Here is a 21251-nt window from a genome sequence, read left to right on the forward strand (position 1 = left end):
GCGTCAGTGTCCTGGTGTTGGCGACCCGATTTATAAAGGATGTCGAAGTGCTACTCCTGGAGGCGCAGAATCCAACGGCCAAGTCGGCCTGTCAAGTTCTTTATGGAAGACAACCAGCAAAGAGCATGGTGATCGGTCACAACAGTGAAATGGCGACCGTACAAGTAAGGGCGGAATTTTTGGACTGCCCAGACGACTGCTAAACATTCCTGCTCGGTAATGGTGTAATTTTGCTCTGCTGGAGTGAGGGTCCGGCTGGCGAACGCAATCACTTTCTCACGCGAAGTTGCGTCTCGCTGCAGAAGTACACCACCGAGACCGTGACCACTGCCATCAGTATGCAGGATGGTTGGAGCTGCGTCACTGAAGTGGCCAAGGACAGGGTCTGATGTGAGGGCATGCTTGAGTTTGGTAAAAGCAGTGTCGCACTTCTCAGTCCACACGAAGTGCTGTGCGCTTTAAGTGGTTCATGAAGGGGAGCAGCAATAGTTGCGAAATTGCTAATAAAACGCCGGAAATAGGACTCCAGGCCGAGAAAGCTGCGCAAATCTGCAATCCGTTGAGGACGAGGAAAGTGCAGGACCGCGATGATTTTGTCAGGGTTTGTACTAATGCCATCATGGATAATGAGATGGCTCAAAATTTTAATTTCCTTCTGTGCAAAGTGGCACTTCTTGGTGTTCAGCTGAAGGCCCGCTGAAGCGAGGCACGTGAGAACCTCATTCAGGCATGTGAGATGATCTTGAAAAGTTGAAGAAAAGATAACAATGTCATCTAAGTAGCACAAGCAGGTTCTCCACTTCAGGCCACGAAGTACAGTATCGATCATTTTTTCAAATGTGGCCGGGGCGTTACAGAGGCCGAAGGGCATAACATTAAATTCGTAAAGTCCATCGCGAGTTGCGAAAGCAGTTTTTTCTTTGTCGGCCTCGTGCATAGGTATTTGCCAATAACCCGAGCGTAGGTCTAAGGTGGAGAAATATTCGGCGCCTTGAAGACAGTCAAGGGCGTCATCAACGCGAGGCATCGGGTAGACATCTTTGCGGGTAATTTTGTTGAGCGCACGGTAGTCAACGCAAAATCGTCTGAGCCGTCCTTTTTTTTTTAACCAACACTTCCGGTGAGGACCATGGGCTTGTTGAGGGATGAATAATATCGCGGTGTAGCATATCATGGACATTTTCTTCAATGACTTTGCGTTCGGAGAGAGAAACCCAATAAGGCCGTCGCCGTACGATCGAGTTCCCTTCGGTAAATGTGCGGTGTTGTGCAACAGTAGTCCGTCCCAGTGGTGGGGAAGTTGCATCGAAAATGACTTGGTGACTGCGAAGCAATATGAGCAATTCTTGATGTTGATGCGGCGTGAGGTTCGGATTAATTGTCTTTGATAGAACAGTAGGAGAGACGTCGGACGAAACAGGTTGCTGATGTAGAAGGGTGGTGAGTGCCATCACAGACATAGGTTGAGCATCTAATACGCAAAGGATGGAAGTTCCTTTGGGCAGCACGAGGGAATCGCGGGAAGTGTTCTTGGCTGCTACGATTGCTAAGCCGCTGCAGAACCGGACAAGACTTGACGGGAAGGCGATCCCACGCGCAAAATGACGATGAGACGGCTCGATGAGTACATCCCCATCAATGATGTGGTCGGAAACAACGGTAAGCAGTTGTTCGCACTGAGGAGGCAAAACTGTATCAGCTGCGGCAGTGAGGGAATGATGGCGGTCGGAAGAGTCATATGAAAAATCACTGTCTGTCATATGGATGACACGGTCGCCACAAGAAATTAATGCTGAAGCTGTTGACAAGAAATCCCATCCCAAAATCATCAGATGCGCACAAGGTGAGAGTACAGCAAACTGCACATGGTGGCGGACACCGTCAATAAAAACAACAAGGGCGCAGAGTGACATCATTTGCTTCACGAAGTTCAGGCCCATCATATGGTGTCGTCGCTTTCCGCAAATGGCAGCACAAATCAGCGTGAATAACCGAAATTGCAGCCCCTGTATCAATCAAAGCTTCGACAGGTAGTCCTTCCGCTAAAACAGAAATCATATTGAACGGCCGATCTGGAGGACTTTTAGTGATTTCGCAAAGTGCAGTTTCACCTCCGAAAACTGCATCGCCTAGTTTTCCGAGTGACGGACAGGGAGAGCTGTTGCGGGTCGGAGTGGGGACAAGGAACGGCGACATGGAGATGGGGAGCGGCGGCGGGAAACATGGGCCCCACTAGGTGCAGACAAGGGTGGCGGCGGCAGAGAGAATCGGCGAAGCGGGCTGGAAGAAGGCCGACGTTGATAATAGGAAGAAAAAGGTAGCTCAGTCTCGAAGGCGGCGTAACCACGGTGCTCGTCCTGAAGGCGTCGACGACAAAAGCGGGAGATATGTCCACTAATTCCACAGTAGTAGCACACTGGGCGGGCGGGGCGGGTCGCCAAGGTGTGTAATAGGATGGCGCAGCTGGAGCAGTCGCCATTGCGTTGATGTGTTTGTATGTCGGGGCCGGTCGAGGCGGGTGGTCAAAGGGAGGGGAAGATGCAGCTACCTGAGCATAGGTCGGTGCTGGGCGGGGAGCAGGAGGTTCAGGTGCGATAGGGTGGGTGAGTGTTGCCAACTCCTCTTTGATGATGTTACGAAGTCCAGCGTCATTAGAAGGCGCGGGAGAACGATCGCACCCATGGTGGCAGGAAGGGCCGAGGACTTGGAGCTCTTCGCGGATGATCGCTCGAATGAGTGTTCGCAGATCGAGGTCCGCAGAGGTCAAGGCCGTAGCAAGGCCGGGGTGTGCGAAGCGGGGCTGCAAGCGGGAGGACTGCAGCTGGTTGAGGCGTTGGCAGGTGGTAATGATTGAATCGACACTTGATGGATTTTGAGCAATTAGGGTGTTAAAAGCCATAGAATTGATTCCTTTCAGAACATGGTGGACGCGGTCAGTTTCGGGCACGGTGGAACTAAAACGACGGCAAAGGGCAAGTACGTCCTCGATGTAAGAAGCATAGGATTCATCAGGACCTTGAAAGCGGGAAGCGAGCTTGGTCTTGGCGACCTCAGTCCGAACAGCCTGGTCGGCAAAGTACTGACGGAATTGCTGTTTGAAGGTGGACCAGTTAGTGGTATGGGGTTCGCGATTGATGAACCAGTTTCTGGCGACCTCAATGAGGTGGAAAGAAACGCTGAGAAATTTTAAAGCGTCATCCCACCGGTTGTAGGCACTGCAACGTTCATAGGTGTCGAGCCAGTCATCCACGTCTTCGTCACGACGACCAGCGAACATCGGTGGGTCGCGTTGTCGGAAGGGCGCAGTTGAAGGGGGCGTTGCAGGTGAGGCCGAGGTAGAGGGTCCAGTGGGGTCGGGGTTGTCTTCGGTTGGCATGACAATAGTGGGAGGTGCACAACGGCGACCGGAACGCAGCTCCAGCGAGAGGCAGGGTACAAGGCAGCAAGGGGATCGAGCTTCACCTCCACCACTTGTGAAGGAAGGCCAGGCCGAGACGGCAAGACGTCTGTGGAAGGCTAGACCGAGACGGCAAGACGGCTGTGCCTGGTTTTTATTCCAAAAGCGAACCTGGGCGCGTGCCACCGGCGCGTGCTACAGGCGTAGCCACGGGATGATGATGGTATGTACAAGAGAAAGAAGATGATCCCTGGAAGGCTCACAATACCATAGATCACTAGGTCTGTTGCAAACTACACTTCGCTAAAGCTGAGGAAAACAGAATAAAATAAAGCAGCTGCTGTCTCTTACCTTTATTGTTTCATTGCCAAATAATGAATATCTACTTCAGCCGTAGTGTCTTCAGCAGTCAACACAAAAAGTAATGTTGTGAGCCAAAATTAAGGTGACCGAAAAGCCGAAATCGCAACAGCCTGGGTGCGAAAACGTGAATTAGGAGGCAATGCACCAGGATCCTACCCGCTCTGCAAGGATTATGAATGTCGGGCTTTTAATCAGTTATTCATACAATAGTAACATTTCTGACTAAAGCACAAGTCACAAAATAACTACATAATAAAGGAAACGAATATGAGAAAAACTACACAAGTAAGTAAATTTCAACTCCATTGCATTATTGCTCGTGTGCTCACACACCTTTTTTTGCGAGTAGTAGGGAGCACCATTGATTGCGACGGGGGGTTGTGTAACCCAGAGAACAGACCAGGCGTTTCGTGGTTAAGAATCCAACATTTGCATGAGGGTCCGATAGGGGGAGAAGGCGGGGGGGGGGGGGGGGGGGGGGAGGAGGGGATTGGAGGCCGTTGGCAGTAGAGTGTGCAACCAATGCTGCAACACTAAGTGTGCTGGTTGGAGTGTGAGGGTTCTATACTGCCTCGGCCAGGAACTATCGGATCAGTGAGGGCTTCTGGTGAGCACCAGTACCAAGGTAGATTTACTATGGGGGTGAGCACCAGTACCAAGGTAGATTTACTATGGTAGCGAAGGCTCCATAGGCGCCCATTGGTCCAAAAATATGGTGGCTCATGGGCCCCCCAGCACCCCTGGATGTCGGGGGCACACTTATGAGTCTAGTCTAGTCTAGAAAAACTTTTATTTCCAGCAGATGGTATCTCCTTACCCCCTCTCAAGCTCGGCCGAGCCTAAGCCCGATCAGGAGGAGAGGCCTTCGGCTGAGGACGGTGTAGCTGATGCTTCACGGCCTCAGCTGTCATGCGGGTTGCTTTGCACTGTGCGTTGGGCTCCTCACTCCACAGCAGTGCCCCCCCCAGTCTTCAAAACTATTTATTTCTTTCTTAGCCCCTGGTGAGCTAAGACATTGCCAAGTAATGTGGTTTAGCGTGCCCCTTTCCCCACAGTCGATGCATTTTTCGCCACCTGGGTTTTTAGCAATTTTGGCTGGCGCTATGTATACCCCTGCTCGGATCCTCCTCCAGATGTAAGCCTCTTTGTGACTAAGGGATATGTCCGGAGGAGGGTATACTGTTCTTCCTAATTTGTAATTATCCGTAATTTCCTTGTATGCGATTGTGGCATCCTTAAGATTTTTGCAGACTGGTTGCTCCGCTGCTGCTGGCCGGATGTAGGTTGCACGGCCTAGCAGGTGAGTTTCCTCGTTACCAGATATTTCTTCATGTGCTGGTATCCAGATTAGTGCAGCAAACTTATTTTTTTGGTATGCTTTCCAGTATGCTTTTGGCTTCCCAAGAGACCAAGCCCTTACTAAAATATCTGACAGTGAACTTACTGTCGCTGAGAATGTACCCTGTATGTATCCTGCCAGGGCGAGCGCCACCGCCACGTATTCAGCAGTTTCTGTGTTCTGGATCCTGACTGAGGCTGTGATCAGGGGCTTTCCCTGACCGTCTACAATGGCCGTAACCGCAGCCCCCTCCAGACCCCCAGCAGTAGCTATGTATGCTACCTCCTCAGCAGGCAGCTCTCTGAATTTTTAAGCCATAGCCTTGGCCCTATGTTTTCTTTTATCATTGTTGAACTGAGGGTGCATGTTTTTCGGTATGGGGGGGAATTTTGATTTTGGACCTGACGTCGAGAGGTATCTCTACCTTGTCTTCTATTTTGCTGTCAGGCTCTACCCCACACATTCCATAATTTTCCTACCTGTCTGGGTTTTGCTGAGTCGCTCAAGTTGTGAAATTCTAACTGCTTCCTTAAGCTCCGCCCATGTGTTATGAACCCCCATTTTTTCCAGTTCTTCAGTGGATTTATTTACGGGTAGACTGAGGGCTCTTTTTACGCTTTTCCTAATGATTATGTTCAGTCTGTCTACCTCCCCTTTGCTAAGTTCCATGAAGGGGGTGGCGTAGCAGATCCTGCTTGTGATGAAGGCCTGCATGAGCCTGTGCAGGTTCCGCTCCTTCAACTCCATTCCTTTGGTGGCTATTCTTCTGATTAACCTTGCTATCTTATCTGTGTATTGCTTTAGTTTCTAGCGTTTTGGTAGTTTGCTAGTGCCTTTGGAATTGATGAAGAAACCAAGGATTCTGATTTCCTCAACTCTTGGAACCTTGCGCCCCTCAACTATGATGTTTATGTCCGGCTTAGGACCGTATATTCCCTTGGCGTACACTAGAACCTCTGATTTCTGAGGCGAACAGTTCAGTTCTCTCTCTTTGGCATATTTGACAATGATGCCCGCAGCTTCTTGTAGCTTATCTCTGACTTTGAACGTACCAGGTTCGCCGATCCAAAGATTTATGTTATCTATGTACAAGCTGAATTTGAGGTTGCTAATTCTGTTGAGGAGGGGTGGGAGCCCTCTCATTGTTATAGGGTCATTCCACGCCAAACGTCCCAGATGTTGCGCTCGACCATCTCCAACTTGTTCAAAAAAATTCATAGTAACTTATCTAATCTGCGTAATCAAAGCTGGAAATATTTTTGCCGAAAAAAATTTATTCATGAGATGAGGGCGGTTCCAAATTTTTCGAAAACACCTCACCAGTTCTTTCATTGACATTTGCACAGATAATGCCTTTTCAATATAATTCAGAGCATGCAGCTTTATGGGGCATAAATATTTAAAAAAATTTAAAAAAGTATAAAAATGTACCATTTTTGCCATTTTTTGTTTTAAATATCAACTTGCTCTCGGAAATTCGGAAATAGCCGTTTTGTTTTTCTAGGTGTCTAGTACCTATAACAAATGTTAAGGTGATGAAACTGTGTACATCGAAGTAAAAAAAATACTAAGGTTGGAAAAAGTGCGTTTTGAGCCATAAACACTCGTTAATTTCACAGCATTATATCCAGAGTGCTTATCCCTGGTCTGAAGCCAACCATCTGGTGTAGCCATTTATTATTGTCCTCCATATGTCTTGAATGTCTGTTTAGCACACATGCTCTATTATCTTTCCCACACAGGATGTGAGATTGGTCGCAAACTATAGAGTTCCTTGGGTTTCCCCGGTTTTGGTATAAATAATACTTCTGCCTGTTTCCAGGCTTTGTGAATCTTTCCGGTTTGCCATGCTTTCCCAATGTAAGCCGTGAGGTTGGTGGTGGATGCATCATCAAGGTACCTTGTTACCCATCCTATCTGAGCCGGGTACAGACTGTTTTTTGATTGCATAAAGCAGCACGCATGTCCGCTTCCGTAATTTGTGTATCCAGCTACGGGTTGTTTTCACCACCATATTCTGGTAGAGGCCCAGCTGGTTCCTGGTTGATATATACTTCTACCAAACGCTCGCACAGTTGTTCATCTGTGCCATTGAAACTGTGTCTGACTTTCGTTTGCATTTTGCATTTATTTCAGTCATGTACAATGGCTGAGGAGAAAGGAAAAAAAGCCGCGCACGCGGCTTGACAAAGCTCCCATCTCCCGTAGCGGCTTGGCACGGCGATGACAGGCAGCAGTAAAACAATAACAAGAGAATGCATGAAATAACAAATATGTACAATATCTTCATAACAGATCACCAGAATAGTCTCGGTACTGTTACACACACGCAAATGATAGTTTAATCACAGCACATGGATACTTAGTTTATTTTACAGTTGGATATGATTCATTGTTTTGTAAGAACATATTTCTGACAGCGTTATATGAAACGGAAAGAATGGATTGATTAGTGAAAGCATTTCTATTAAGGAAAGATGGCAACACATACCTGAGTGTTTGAAAACCGTAATTTGTGCGTGGACAAGGTACATACCAATATTCGTAGTGTCTTGTGTTGTGAACAGCGGTATTTTCCCGTAGATTCGCAAGGTCAGAAAAAAATGTGGTGTCACTATGTACCTGAGATTTGTACTGCTGAATTACACGGTACTGATGAATAACCCTTGCATCCATAATGCGGTATTTTGCAAATAGAGCACTCGTATGTGCTAAGTATGTGGCACCCGCAATTGCTCTGACTGCATTTTTTTGTAATGTCAACTCTTGCTTCTGATTTGGTTTTGTCTGGGTCTAATAAGTGTCTAATTATATTCCACGTCTTTGCCAGACTCATTCCCTTTTCCATCTGGTCGCAAGCGCTTAGCCAATTTTGCTCGCATACCTGAAAGGCATGCTTTTCTATTTCCCGGTTAAGTCTGCTCAAGTCTCTGGTTATCCTCCTGTCTTTCATATTTTTCTTTTTCCTTTCCTCTGGGGTCGCTTTATGCCTAAAGAGATTGAGGAGCCTGCTGTCCATGTTTTGTGGGGCGTCCTTGTCCTCTACCGCAACTGTACTGTCCTCTATGTGTTTTTTCAGCAGGGTGGTCCATTCGCATATGTCGGTTATGCTGCCCGTGTGTTCTGCTTCTCTTATGGCCCTAAATTTATCCCACTCTGTGTTGGTTGGTTTCTTACATTTCCTCATCTTGATGCCCTTTCCTAATGGGAGGGATATGTAGCTGTGGTTGCTACTTAGGTTCTGCACTGTGATGGCCCAGGTTGCCTTACTAATGTTTCTGCTGAGGGTGAAGTCCAGAGTAGAGATGCAAAATTTCAAGAAATTTTGAATGGCATGAAAAAAACCGTTTTTTTCAGGGTTTTTTTCATGAAAAATTGGAAATTTTGCAAAACGTGACAAAAACAAATTTATTTGCAAAAACACAACGATCAATAATAATGCTCCGAAGTTGAGTCGAATATGCAGTTGTAGATGTCATATTGTGAAACGAACTTCTTGTTCTATTGCACCGCGAAGATAAATAATGATTTGCACTTGAGGCGAATATGAAGGTATAAATATCATATTTGTGGAACGAACTTCTTGTTCTATTGCACCGAGAATGGGAACATGAAACCTGATCTATAAGTCACCCCATATCGGACTCAGAATCACTGTCGCTGGATGCGGCACTACGCGCAGCAGCAGGGATTGAAGTTGTGTCCACAGCTAGGTTCGACTGCACATACACAAGCTTTCGAACGCGTTCCCCTGAAAGCCTGTTGCGAATCCTTGTATGGACGTTTCCGAAACGTGACCAGTTTCGTTTGCAGCTGGCGGATGATGGTGGTATCTGCAGCAGTCGGCAAGCCAGAGTAGTTAGCGACTGGTTGGTGCAAAGGCCTTGCCACCAGGTAGATGGGGCCACGTGCTTCGCTGAGTCCCAGACCCCTGTCCTGGACCATATTCCTGCGGATGTCCTGTACTCTGCTACGTTGGAAATCAGTTTACCGATGTCCAGTGAAAGGTGCCCTGCTTGCTGAGATATCCACTCAAAACTGTCTGCAATCTGCGCATCGTCCAGGTGTCTTCCTCTATATCTTGCATCCAGCAAATTAGCAGCAATGTGGACTGGTCGCAAACAAAGCTTTTTGCGCCTGGTGATCATTTCTTTCGCTCGAATCTGTTCCTCGTTTGTCAACGCGGAGGTCGCCAGGTTTGCTGCAAGTTCAATTCTAATGGAATGGAAGGCCTCTGGAACGTCGGACAGCAGAGCATTGTCCGACTCTAGTGAGGTTATGGCTGACGCAATTGGTGTAATGAGGAGCAGGCAGCTTTGCACGGACTTCCAGAAAGCGTCTTCATCCAAAACAGTTTCTCGCACGGACTTATTAACTTTGCGGTCACTTAATATCACGGTCTGCTGAAGGGCTTCCTTGTTTCTCAAGAGGCTTTGAAGTGATAGAACCATGCCTCCCCACCTTGTTTTGCTCGGAAGCTTTAGAGTTTCGGATCTCCCTTTACCATCTATTGATTCTTGTTTCTCCTGCAACGTCGCAGCAACGATGTGGGTACGCTTCACGTACTTTATAACTTGCCTTGCCGTACGATGGACATCCTCCAATGTCTTTAGTTTCATCAAATCATTCAAAAGCAGGTTCAGGCCGTGAGCTGCACATCCAATGCTTGTGATATGCTCGTATTTGCTTGCAACAATACTGCAGGCTGCTTGCATGTTGCTGGCATTGTCTGTGACCAGCGCCACTACTTTATCGCTTCCCAGCGATTCAATCACTTTGCAGATCTCGGCAGCAACATACACCGCAGTGTGACGATTTTGGCCTGTTTCAACAGCTGAGTAGAAGAATGGCTTTGGCGTTGCCACGGCGAAATTCATGACTGCCTCGCCACGAATGTTCGTCCATCCATCTGTCAACAGTGTCAGACACGAAGCGTTTCTCACGGTTTGCTCGACGTGTTGCTTCACTCGAGTGTACTCCGAGTCCAGCAGAGGTCCACTCAGAAGGTGTCGAGAAGGCAGAGAATACGACGGTCGAAGCATCTTAAAAGCTGCTCTCCAATGTTCATTCTCAGTCACAGAGAGAGGCACATTGCTTGAGTAGATCGCTCGAGCCAAGGCAGTGTCGATTTGGCTTTGCTGCTCTGGAGTCATGCGGTCTACAAAAGGCGCAATACTCTTGATTTTTTTTGGCAATGGCTGCTCTTCATCGTGTTTGCAGAATTCCGACTCACTTGCTTCAATTGATGACTGAGTTGACACACCAGCAGGATGTTTGGCGTTCGTTTCCTTGCTGCAAATTTCCTTGATGTCCAGCGGGCATTTCTTACACGCCAACAGGTGCCTTGTCAAACGTGTGGCATTCGGAAATCCATGCTGAACACTGCAGTACTTGCATACTGCTCGCTTTGTCCCGCCAGTGGACGTTTCGCACACAGAAAAGTGTTCCCAAACATTCGACCGCGGGCGAACCATTGTCACAGCCAGAACCGTGTACCATGCTAACAAAGCGGCATGCACTCCGAGTAATCGTGCTTGCGTTTGTTTTGTCAGAGGCAGCACTCTGCAGCCCTGTCCACTGTAGACGATATTGGCTGTAGTAGTTAATGGTTCAGCTTTGTTGCGCCTACATTTCGTTAGATGGCAGTGCGAGTCCATCACGCTTAGGGAGCCTACATACATGCCGCCTGCCGCCTGGCTTAGGGTGGTGACATCTCTCCCAGTGTTGCCGAAAACGGCCGCTAAACATGACGGGCAGCCATGTTGTTCCCCTTGAAGAGAGCATCCCCGGCTTTCAGTGGCGTGGTCGCTGGGGCGATCTACAACATTAGTTTATATTCTAGTTTATCGGCGTTTCTTTCGAAGTTAGTACCAACAGATGACGCCGTTCCGATGACATAGAGCAGTTCTCAGCGACGGTGCATTACACTCCGAACGGGTCTCTCCTCTGCGCGCGTCATCGCGCCAAAAGGCAGCGCTTATCAATTACGTAAAAAGGGTTCCTCCTCACGATGAGCACTAACCGAGCTTAGGTGTTGGGCGTTCAGAATTTAATGTTATGACGGTAATCAAAAGATTACGCAGGCCCACTTTTTAATGCTTATCAATTACTTGGTTCATGCGCGGCCTGTATAGAATGTGGCCGTAGTGGCTGTGTAGCTTATGTCGGGCATAATCGCCGCAAGTGTTCTATCGTTGGATAGCCTATGTCGAGTATAATTGCACCGGACTAATTGTAGGTCTCAATTAATTACCGGTAATTAGTTAATTGTAATGTAATTGAAATTTACGCTACATCACTAAGTCGCTGGATAGCTTATGTTGAGTACAATTGCACTGAACTAATCTTGTCTTACCGACCATTAATTAGATAACCGTGATTAAAAATCAATCGTTATGCTCCATCATCAAGCTATATATCGTTGGATAGCTTATGTCGAGTATAATTCCACCGGAGTAATCGCAGGTCTTAATTACCATTAATTATTTATTTGATTTAAAATTGAACCTAATGCTATAGCATCGTCATATATCGTTGAAAGGTCTCGATGAGTAGAATCGAAAATGTAACGGTAAACCGAGCTAACGCTGGTCTATGTAGGTTCAAAATAAAACCACGCAACAGAAGCAAAACAGTAGCACCTAATGCTTATGCATTCACAGCACGGGAAGAGACTTAAGTGCCCCAGTAGTTCTATTACCGACATCACAATGGCATTTGCGTGTGCAATGTACCATTAGTTTGTGCATTTTGCTCTTCTGTGAGCAATTACACATGCTCTACGCAATGAGCTATGCAACCCCATACTAGCACACTGTAGCTTCAGCAAAAGGTATAAACATACTTAAAAAAATTTAGGGAATCTTGAGGCTGATGTTAACAAATTAAGATCGAGTGTTGTAAGCGTCTTAGTTTTGTACAGATTGCCATTGAGTTAACATTAAAGCAGTGCTTCATTTCACATTGCCTACCATTTTTCCACGTGTGCTGAGAAACTAACTTACACAGGGTGTTCAGTAGGAGGCTCAAATGTTCAGAGTGTAACATGAGACTTGCTGGAATGGAATCGGAGAAAGAGGAGCAATACAAACAATGGGACAAGTGAGAAAACCTAAAATCAAGAAACCAAATGACATTTTCAGACGCCTTCGTGTAAACATTCAAGAAGCTTCTTTTATTGCCGACACACTTCTGGCAACTGTCAATTAAAGGGGAGGTGCTCATATTCTTTCTCAAGCAAACTGACAGAATATATAAGCATCCGCAGCCAGCTAAAGTGCATATGAAATTACATTCTTCCATTATCAGCATCTGTGAAACCAGTGAAATTTTTGTACACATATCAGTCACTCCTGTAAAACATATCTGGTGCGCACACTGATGGTGTAATTGCAAACAGGCTTATTATTTTTAAACATTGACCGAAGTAAAGCAGCTTCGTTGCTCAATGAACACTTCTACATAAAACAAAATATACTGATAGCCATGAACAAATTGCATGAGTGCAGTACAGAGGACACAATAAATGGGCTAAATTAGCAGGACTAGTAATGCAAACAACTCAAATGATAATGAGAAACACCACGGCAACTCTGTGGGAGCGTATGTTTTACAGCCCCTAAATAATGCAAGGCATGGTAGTGATGCTTCAGCCACAAAAATAAGACTGTTACGCACTTCACAAAAGACTTGAAACAGTGGTTTACACATTTGCATCTAGTTCCAACACTTGCTCCTAAAAACTTCACCTTTGATGAACACACTAGTGGCACGCACTGTAAATCAGTTTGCTATTTCCAAATGCTGACTGAAGCAAAGCAGCTTCATTGGTTAGTGCACACAATCTGCAAGCAACAGCTTGCTACAGAGAGGTGACATAAAAATATGCTGAAAGACGTGAACAATTTACAGGCGAGCAAAGTACACACGACATACACAGTGAAAGTGTCAGAGTGCTATATTCGGGTACAACCCAAGGAAGTAGTGGCAGATGCCCCCCGACCGTTTCCCTCCAGCCAATAGCAGTGACCGATTTTCATGACAACGCGGTCAATCCGATTAAGCCACGGTTAACTGCCGTTCATCTGCCACTCCCAGCGATGCAACTTCCCAGCATTAAACATGGTGTCATGAAAATCGGTTGGCGCCATTGGCTGGATAGAATTCTTTAAGGACATCTCCCCTATTTTCTTGAGTTGTGTCAAACTATAGAAAAACAACGAAAGCAAGGCCAAATCATTAACTAGCTGACTGCAAGCATCTAAGCATATGATGTTACCATCCTTCTCAGAGTTCAGACCAGGTTTGTTGCGGCACATGTTTTGCTAGACATTCCATCCACCCTCTGTGCATGCTGCTGTCGTAGATGGATCCTCAGTCTTGTCCTCACATATTTTGTCAGGAGGACCTTCCCTGCCTGAGCATGATGTGTTTCACAGCAACCTAAGTTCAACTTGACAGCCTTGCACAGGGCATTCAGAATGCTAGCAAATGGGGTTTTGAGCACCATGATTTCCTTCATATCTGCAAAAGTCTTAAACTGCTCCTCACATTCTATAAGGACATTAATCACTGCTTGCGTTGGATAAATGAGGTTCTCAGAATTTTTCACGTACTCTTTAAGCTTAATAAGATTGCTATACTGATTTGTAGCATCTCCAACAAGGGCATTTTTGCAGTCACTACAGTTACCAATGGACTTCATGACAGACTTGACCAGGAATCCTCCTAGATAAGCAAGAATGTCACATTCTGCTTCTGTGAGAGCACACACAAACAGGTTTTCTAGCTCTTCAGGCTCTTGGTTTTGTCCTTCATGTCTCTGGATAGTTGGGTCAAGGAGGTCAGCTAGATGCAAGCTGTCATCAACCTCGTAGCTAGAATTTGTAGGTGTGTGCATGAACTGTCCAACACAAATCAGCTTCAGTGCACACTTAACGTCGTATGCACTAGGGACCGGCTTCTTGAGTCTCAACACAGAGAATATGTTTTCGAGACAATCTTGTACGAGCCGGCCAAGAAGCACATACTTGTAGCTTTGGTTGTCCAAGAGGTCTTGCGACAGGCTGAGAGCAACAGTGGTCGATGCCAGAAGGCCAGCTTGTGAAGGCTTCCAATGTGCCGTTGCTCCCATTTTCATTTGACGGAAAGTGCTGCACGTCAGTTCCAAAAGCGCAGTGGCCTCTTTATGCTTTGAAGGATCTATATCGCTCAGAGCAACAACCGGATGTCTGGCCGACATAAGGGTGTACCACCTGCTCACGAGGTTAAAAAACCACGCTGTAGCCTCTGCTTCGGGGAACAAAATTTTTTGTTGGATTAAATATCGGATAGCAGCAGGAGCCTCACGGAACAATTGCACAGCAATGTTCACTTTCATGGTAGTGAAATGTCCACTGCTGATGTGGATTTCCGACAGCCTATTTGCAATCTTCAGCTCACTTTGACAGTCGTACTTCAACACTGCTTCAACATGCTCCACCTTGACAGTGCCAGAAGGAAGACTTTGTTCCTTAACAGTTTCTTCACCCAGAGTGAATTCTCCCACTCGGAGTAGTTGGGCACGGATGTTCTTCAAGACGTGGGCGGGGTCAGCCATAAAGAATAGTTGCCTGCCACGGAGGTGCGGGTGCGGAATACAGCAGACAGTCTGTGAGTTTCTGTGGTTGGACAAGCCAAGCAGGCGCCAAACTGCACGGTTGGCAGCTCCCATGTCACTTGTGACAACAAGCACTCTAAGCGAGATTTGAAAACAAAGCTCAATCAAGTGGAACACAATGTCCTTCAAAATAGAGCCATCTATCGACCTTCCAGTGAAGTGATAGGCGATAACCTGTTTCCATCTCGTGTTCACGCCACCAACCATGAACACAAGAGCATGGTTGGCAACATCTGTAGCGGACTCCGGCAATGTAGTGCTCCCAAAAAAGCAATCAAGCGAGCGATCGTGGTCAAATCCTTGGGAGATTTCCATCTCATCCATGAAGAGCACACAGTCTTTTTCTATGTCTTGCATTGTGGCTACTTTGGATTTCAGGACATTAAAAACTTCATGAAGAACTCCAGGCAAAAATTTAATATTTTGAAGCCTTCGTATTAATGTCCTATTGCATGGCAGTGGATATGATAATGATCTTAATAATTCATAGCCTGCTGTTCCACATGCGTGCTTTATTTGAAGGGCCTCTCGAATAGTCTTCTCAGACCACTTAAGGCCCTTCGTAGTTTTCACCGTCAAAGCCCTTCTCTGGTCGTGTTTGAGGAACGGTAATTGTTCCAAGGTTATCATTTTTTGTTGTGGCGACTGTGACTTCTTTACAAGACTGCGCAGTTTTCTCTTTGTTTGCTCGTGAAGCCTCTGTAGGTTTCTGTACTTTTGGGCCAAGTCCTTATTTCTCTTTCTCAGCTCAGCATTCTGTCTTTGAAGAGACAAGTCAGTTGAAGCCGTACTTGAACCAAGTGTGAATGCAGCTTGAGGTATTTCTTTACTTGATCGCTCATTACTATGCTGTGACCTTTCAGCGCTTAAGGATTCGGCCTCCATGGGTGAAGCTGCGGGCAGAGGAAGTCGACTTGCATCAGTGGAATCTTCCCCACTGGCTTTATCTGTTCTCAGAAAGGAATGGGCAACGCTGTCTGCATAGATAACAGTGTCGACAGCTTTGGGCGGCAGCAAGGTGGTTGTTAAAGGTAGATCATACCCTGGTACCTGAGCACATTGTAGTGGACTGACAGTGTCCTGGGAACTCATGCTGTCACTCACAGCCGAGTCTTGTGTTTGTTCGGCTGTTGATGCGAAGACAGGCTCTAGAGCAGCACTACCACATGGTTCATTTCCGGTGGGGTCAAGTACTGGGCTTTGCGTTGGCGTGGCCGGACGAAAGCAAGACCGCTTCTTCGGAGGCTTCCGGTGTTTCGGGATGGCTGAAATAAAAAATTCAGTCAATAGGGTAGCACTACACTCAAGAACTGCAGAAATTCTGCATTTACAGAAGCGCAACCTAGTACCTGCATAAAACTTCCAAATAAACTTCAGGAGTAGTAATATCAGTTGGGTATAAGATCCCAAAGCTGTACTGGGGGGCTTTAGATTTCTTACCGCCAGTGCATATTTAACAGCGTCGGAAAGCATGCTACAACTGGCAATGATTCAGTCGTGCAAAATTGTGCTCAACAGCAGGTTGTGTTAGCAGCTGAGGTACCATTGATGCAACTAGAATTACTAATCGTCCTGAATTTTGCCATTTTAGCTTCTGTGCCAGGTGACATAGAACAAATGAGACAGCACAGTATGCAGTCTGCTTTAGGATATTTGTTTGATTCTAGACGCCCCCTTTCTCGCAGGCGTCGGGTGAATTATAAAGAAAAAACGATGCTATACAAAGTATAAACACACTATAGGTGGCCTTGTGCTCTTTGAATACAAGGCTATATCTGTGTGTTACGTTTTGGATCTTAGTATCATATATATGAGTGCATTCAATGTGTAGAGAAGATAAACAGTAGTCCCTTAGGGAAGCAGTGGGTGTTCAAGAAAAGCAAATATAGTAGGGGTAGGCAGAGAGTTAGGTGGCAAAAGTTTTGTTTAGTGCCATACTTTATACCTTTATGGCTTACACGGAAGATTTCAATTGTCATTCATTCATTTTTTTTTCAATCTACAGTGAAAAATGAGCCAGAGGTAATGCAGAAGCCGTTAAAACACGGCTTAAGGTGATTTTATGTTTGAAGGTGCTGTTCGAATGCATGATCCTACAATAACGTGCAATATACATATTTTTTTATGCCCGCGATTTAGTTTTACAAGAAATGAATTGCATGGATCCCAACAAATTTCTAGCTAGGGATCTAGATGCTGATGCAAACATGCGCTGTAGGAATGCTTGGATATAAAAGCCATATCAATAGACCAAGAAGTTTGTGTGGATAATGTGGCCACAGATGGCACAGGAACCGGTTAAAGGGAAGTCAGTAGGATAGGCTTCGTCCTGCTATGGACCTTGAAATGCTGATGGTGATGAACCTTTCTTTGCAGCCTTCTAAAAGCAGATGAGCGCACATTTTTGAGCTTGCACAAAGCAACCACAGCACTACCGTATACGTGTAGACAAATTTCTTTGCAAACATTTCATATGAATGAGGCAGAGTTGTATTTAAGAGATGGATCAAAATTAGAAGCTTACCTCGATAAGTAAAAAGTGTGGGAACCGCATCTGGCCTTAGCTTCTTTAAGCCATCCTGTCTGTTTTGCTCGAAACTTGTTTCTTCAAAATGTGCCTGAAATGAATGGCAGCAAGTACTTCATAAGCATCAAGAAGTATATTCATACCTGCACATAACTGTGACAAATGCTGCAAACCGGAACATGACTAGCGTTACAACTACAGAGCTGTTTCTACCTGCTGTAATGTTTTCACATGCTGTCTTTTACCAGGCTATAGTGCCAAGCTAAAAAAACTGGATAAGGGCTTCCTAAAGGCTTCATATGCATGCCAGTAACCGGGCATATACAAAATGTGTTCTTTTAGTCTGATCTTGGGTTTCCAATCTTTTTCTACTGAATAGCGTCGTACAGCAGAACGGTGCCTAGATAACCAGACCTGACTGAAAATAAGTTCCTCCGACCACAGCGCTCACGAAACAGCGAACGCGTACAATGTCAGAGAGATGTAGAAATTTATTTTCACTACCTCAGTCATGTTCTCTGACATGAGTCTTGGCGCATGTATTACAGCGCAAACAAGGAAGCGGGCGCCAATATATCGTGAGTGCACTCGCGTGAGAATTACAGTCAGCGAGGGCGAATGCGAACTGTTGCTTCTCGCCCTTGGTGCTCGAGACACGCCGCCAGCGCATCTAAAAACTAACGAGAAGATTGCACCCACGCCCGCAATGCGTAGCCTGTTATCAAACCCACGCCGCGCACGCCGTTCGAGGCGGCCGTGGTTTAATTATCGTAAACGTGAAGCACAGTACACCAAACATAACAAGCGAGCAGGTAACAAAAGAGAAAAAGGTACGGTACTCACAGAACATATGCGAGAAGCAGCAGTGGGTTCCCAGCAGTCTCGCTTTACTTGTGCCAGCCAACGTTTTCTTCGGTTGGAGTCAGCCGGGAAACGAAACATCCGTGTGCCCTTCCTGCAGTGGTTCGAGCACTGCGGAACGCAACACCCGGGCATTGCTGCTGCGTAAGCTTCCTGGCGCACTTAGTGCAACAACCGACAACATATGACTGTCCCACTCAACGATGAACGGCGATGAAGACGCAACTGCTGCAGCAGCTAATGCGCGCCTATGCACGGCGGGGAACAAGATGGCGCGGCGTCTTCCCGTAACCATCACAACACACGCGCTGGCAACATGGGTCTTAGCGGGAGGCGGCATGTGCTGTGTCAAAGGAAGTCACCACCCTAAGCCGGGAGGGGGCGCGACATGTAGGCTCCCTAATCACGCTTGATCTCGCTTAGTGTTACCAGAGTTTCAGGTGTTACTTTGTAGCCGTCCTACCCAGAAAGCAAGGTTTCTATTTGGCTAAAACCGATTACGTGCACAGCAGCCTATGTTATTTATGCCGTGTGTGTCGCGCTGTAGAATTTGCAGCCATTCTGGTCTACTTCAGCCGTGAGTTCAAGTATCAGTGTGTTTTTAAGTCAAGCCTCGATCTTATATGTGACCTGGCCTTCAACCCGCGTACTCGCAGCACGAACGTTTTAAAACCACTGCCTGGCACCGGCGATGGCGGCTGCTCTCCAATCGTTCAAAGATGCACGCTGTAATGATTTTCACAGCAAAAACCTAAACTGAAAGCAAGCAATCATAAAACCTTGAAATTGCATTGTGAAATTTTCGATGTTTTTTTTCCATTTTTTCTCGTCTGAAAAAAACGAAAAAAAACGGTTTTTTTTCCAAAATTGCAGTGTTTTTTTCAGGCCTTCACATCTCTAGTCCAGAGAAGTATCCGCCTTTTTGCCTGTTCCTTCTCTCTTTGACGTGCAGGGATCGTTATGCAGTGTGATTCCCAGGTCTTAGATGCACTCTAGCAATTTCCTACCCTTGGGATTTGCCTGCTTGTAGCCCCACTCCGCATGTGCTGCACTGAAATCCCCATAATAACTAAGGGGTATCTTCCTGCAATTTTGATTGCCTCCTTAAGGTAGCTTCTAAATTGAATTTTTGTCGGGTTGCTGTATTTGTTAAGGAGAAAATTTTTTTTAAAATCCCTCCTTCTGGTGAATATTTCTACCAGGATGGAGTCTGTTCCTTCGGACTCTATGTCGTGTTTTATGACGGCCAGATTCTTTTTAACCAAGGTTGCCACCCTGGAGTCCGTCTTCCCGTTCCCGTAGAATTTATAGCCCACTATCTTTGCCCCTGTTTTGGATGTTTCCTGTATGGCGATAGCTATGGGTTCAACAACGCACATCCTTACGTACTGCTGCAGTAGCGCTCGTTTTCTGGCAAAGCCTCTGCAGTTCCACTGCCACAGAGTTTTAAGCTCCGGGCTTCCCTTGTGATTGCTGTGATTGAGTTTCTTTGCCATTGTGTTCATTTAAAAATTCCTCTGTCTGGTCAGTTTTGGCCCCTAGGCTTGTCCCGATGCTGTTCAGCGCAGCCGAGAATGCTTGCATTTTTTCCATCCTGTCTTTCATCTGTTCCTGAAAGATCTTAAAATATCCCTCCTGTTCCTCAATTTTCTTTGCCTTATCTCTGACTTGTTTTTCTAATGGGTCTAAGTCTCCCCCTTTCCTCTTTAGCGGCGGTGGTCTGGCCTCATCTTGTTCCATGCTATCAGCTGACTCGGCTCTACCAGGCTTGTCGTAGTGTTTTCCCTAACTACCAGTCTCTTGGAGTTCGTACTGCAACCGTGCAAAACACCGAGGGACGGAGAGAAGAAAGCACACAACAAAACGCGGAAACTCAACTGAGGTTTACTACAAGGAAAACTACATTTATACAAGATGCTTAATCACATCTAATAGACAGCAGACACCATCACGTTACACTGTCACGTGTCTACTAGCTTTTGGTCATTACATATTTTTCATGCTCTGTCAGATACTCAGCACCGTTATTTATCCACACCCCAATATACTTGTACTCATTCACTACTTCTAGCGTGAACTCCTGTATTCTATGCTCACCGCTCTCATCAATAAATATCATGACTCCAGATTTTTCCTTACTAAACTTCAAACCTAGTCTTTCTCCCTCTGCACCACAAATGCCTATCAAGTTCTGCAAATCTTCTTTGTTGTCAGCCATTAGCAGTATATCATCCGCGTACATTAGTCCCGGTAATGACTGTTTAATCCATTCACCTTGCTTGAAAAAAGAAAGGTTGAAGCCTAGTCTGCTCCTCCCTATTTTGGTCTCTAACCTTTGCAGGTACAACATGAACAACAAAGGAGACAGAGGACAGCCTTGCCTAAGCCCCCGCTGTATATCTATAGGCCCTGATACATTTTTTCCCCATTTTATGGGCCCTCTGTTACCTTTATAGTTATCTTTTAAAAGATTAATTACTCCATCTTCCACATCCAATGTACCCAGTATGCCCCACAAATCCTCTTGAATAACGTTGTCGTAGGCTCCCCTAATATCCAGAAATGCTAGCCATAGGGGCCTGTGTTCCTTTTCAGCAATCTCTATACACTGCATCAATGAAAACAGATTGTCCTCCAACCTCCTTTGTTTTCGGAACCCATTTTGTAGCTCTCCTAGCACCCCTTCGTTCTCCACCCAAGCCTGCAGTCTGTCCTTTATAGTCTGCATCACTGTTATGAGACGGTAGTTGCTTATGTTCGCTTTGGCCCACTTACCCTTACATATCATGTTCATTCAGCAACCCTTCCAGACACAGGCTAAGCATGCATAATTCGCAGCGCAAATACTGGTGAAAGTACCCTTACAAGTACCGTATTTACTCGCGTAATGAACCCACTTTTTTATTTTATTTGTGTGCGCAGCGTTATCTGGCAGACACGGCACAACGCCTAACTTCGCCGCGAAAGGGCCCGAGTGTCCACTCTTTACTTTTATGTTACTCTGTGAGTGCGGGACGTTAAATGACGTCACATCTATGCATGCTTTTGAAGCGAATTATAAACCACTCTTTTTGTAGGATCTGCATTTTCAAGCCCGCATCTTTTG

General features: G+C 46.1%; 1 protein-coding gene across 8 annotated transcripts in view; it reads left to right on the plus strand.

Moving 5' to 3' along the window:
* Nucleotides 1-21251, plus strand: part of LOC144124691 (uncharacterized) — a 202869-nt gene that overhangs the window by 15407 nt on the left and 166211 nt on the right. The window contains exon 3 of one of the 8 annotated variants that reach the window (XR_013313261.1): nucleotides 21068-21087. The exons of the other annotated variants lie outside the window; for them this stretch is intronic. The gene's annotated coding sequence lies outside the window, so the exon portion shown is untranslated. Of the gene's footprint in view, nucleotides 1-21067; nucleotides 21088-21251 lie in introns of those variants that run through there. 8 annotated transcript variants of the gene reach the window in all.

Source organism: Amblyomma americanum, chromosome 3, assembly GCF_052857255.1.
Source record: "Amblyomma americanum isolate KBUSLIRL-KWMA chromosome 3, ASM5285725v1, whole genome shotgun sequence".
Classification (NCBI taxonomy): domain Eukaryota; kingdom Metazoa; phylum Arthropoda; class Arachnida; order Ixodida; family Ixodidae; genus Amblyomma; species Amblyomma americanum.